Genomic DNA, 2,667 nt, shown 5'->3' with positions numbered 1-2,667 from the left:
CTAGAAAATGTGAAACTATTTATACCTTTTAAGGTATTTACATTTTAAGCCCTCCTATTTTAATACAACTGAAAATATAAACCAAACATTCTCTATCTTTGCATTAAAGCAACTTTATGTGAATCTTCTTCATCTCCAATGGAGGCCAAAATATTCTTCAAATATTCTAAGCATCCTTCGGTAGTCAAGCTCTTCTGAAATTTGATCTATGGCAGTAATCATCAGGCTCTTTTTGTTAGGATCAAGCTTGTCAAGACCTCGTCTGTCCAAATCTAGCTTGTTTGATAGTCTTAGTTTGATCAGCTTCAGTGTGCCATCTGAATATGCCAAGAGACCTTTGAAGCACATAAATCTCTTCTGACTGACTTCTTTTGAATACACCACCCCAAAATCAAGAAACTTTATGATCATGAATATTGGTAGGGGTTCAATATCTTCAAGACTCTGATCTAGTTTCAACAGGTTCACCTTCCTCTGATTGCTTTCGATTGTCATTTGAAGATCGGTTACGTAGTCTACATTGATTTGTCTATGCATAAATCATTTGATAGCTTCGAGGTCTAATTATCCAATTTCGGAGCTCCAAGTACATGGACTCAAAGGAGAGGGGTTTGAAGCCAGCTTCCGAGAAATTCCATTCTTTGGCATTTTCTTTTATCACAATAAAAACTGGAAACCTGACGTTCAAATGTCTTTCGGTATAAATTGCCATGGTGCCCACAATCTTGTGCTTTATTACCATTTTGAGTGGTTGAGCCTTTGCCCTAAAGCATGTGTAAAACCCCAAACATCCATATTTGCATATAACATATATTTATATAAAAGAAATACAATTTATACCACAAAGGTCCCACTAGTACAAGGATTCAATATATACAGAATTTACAACTGAAAWTTCSAAAAGAATATCCTTGTACTATCACATGTATGACAATATGTATCTTCAAAATATAATAGTCAACAGGTTGATCTTCAAACATCAGATAAGCATAATAGGAAAATAATCATATTTCTCCTTCCCTTTAACATCCTGTGACCCATCAGTTCCTGCAATGCATATTTTCAAAATACAAAATGTTGGTTAGACCGGAAAGTCTAGTGAGAAAATCCCTTCTTTGCAATTATAGGGTGAAGATCACCAAAATCTGTTAAAAACATCTTTCGTGAATAGATAAACATATTTCAACCCTAGCATGCAAGTCTGGTTGTTACTGAAATTGTAAAACCAACATATTCTCATAACACAATGTTGGTCCCAGATGGGTCAACAAGAGTTTTAGATGAACAATTTGTAGAAGGGGGGGATGAATACAAGCACATAAAACTTTTGTTTTTAAAAATATATATTGATAGAGAATAATCAATACAGATTTTTGCAGAGTGTTTGCAGAAATAGACAAGGTAAAGATAACCAATCTAAAACAATCTAAGTATACACACAAATGTACTTAGCGAAATAAAAAAGATTTGCTGAAAAGATAAAGACGAAAATATGTTCTTCTTGGGTAAGAACTTTAGAATTCTTGAGAGGGATTCTAACTTGGTTGAAGATAAGCTTAAGTGTTCTTTTTAGATGTGCGCATATATGCATGTGTTCTCTGCATGGAAAGAGCACTTATCTATTTATACTCAATGTATTAAATGCAAATCAGAAGGGTTGGAACATGCATCAGGCTTTAGGAGGAAAGCTTGTCCTTTGCTATAGTGAATAGTACAATTGCGTATTCATGAGCATACATACTTTCATGGAGTTGGTGGGCACTAGAGTCGACTAGTCGACTTCGTGCTGTACTGTACTCTAGAAAGGGTATGGGTTTGTCCTTTGTATGTGGAAGGACAAGACAAAAACAATCTTTCACAACAAGCATCATTTGATCGCTGATTGCTGGAATGACACTGGAGGTCTCTTCAGCATTCGCTGAGGTTTGAGCAGTCTTCACACATATGTTGACTAGGTTGTAATCACTGAATACCGTTTTAGATCACGAACTCGCTTACTCACTAATCTTCAGTTTTAGTCTTCAACATTTAATAAAGGTTCTTTGGTGTGACTTTTGTCTTCTTGAAGTATCGACGCCGCTGTAGGATTTACAATGCATGTTTAAGCGATAACTAAACATACTCAGTGATGATCGCTGGAACTGAAAGAACAGAAATATAATACTTCGATAGGTAAAAGGGATTATCATCAAATCAATGAGAGAGAGGATCAACAATCTCCCCTTATTTAATGACAAAGCAACACAAAAAAGACTGCCTTAAAGAATAATAGTAAGGAAAAGTTACATATAAAGTACATGTCCCTTTTAATTATTTTGGGATCTTTTTTAGTGAATCAGTTTTTACTTTATAAGTTTTCTTAAGTTACAAGCTTAAGAAAAAGTACAAGAAGGGCAACTGAAACTGAAAGCATGTTCACTGACTAGAGATTGTCAGTGACTGTAAGAGAATACTAGAACTCATAGATATGTGTCCCTATTACTCTTTTTAGGGATCTTTTTTAGTGATGCTAATGAAATACTTATATTAATTCAAAGGAAAATTACAAGTGTTTCGGTTAGTACATTTCAAGACTTATTACATCTAAGTTGTACACTGAAAGTAAAGACATAGATACAAAAGACATACAATGAAAGACAAAGTTACAAGACAAAATTTCATAACTAA

Source organism: Cynara cardunculus (genome assembly GCF_001531365.2).
Source record: "Cynara cardunculus var. scolymus isolate 2C chromosome LG 2, CcrdV1, whole genome shotgun sequence".
NCBI classification, from domain to species: Eukaryota; Viridiplantae; Streptophyta; class Magnoliopsida; order Asterales; family Asteraceae; genus Cynara; species Cynara cardunculus.
This window is presented reverse-complemented; position numbering follows the sequence as displayed.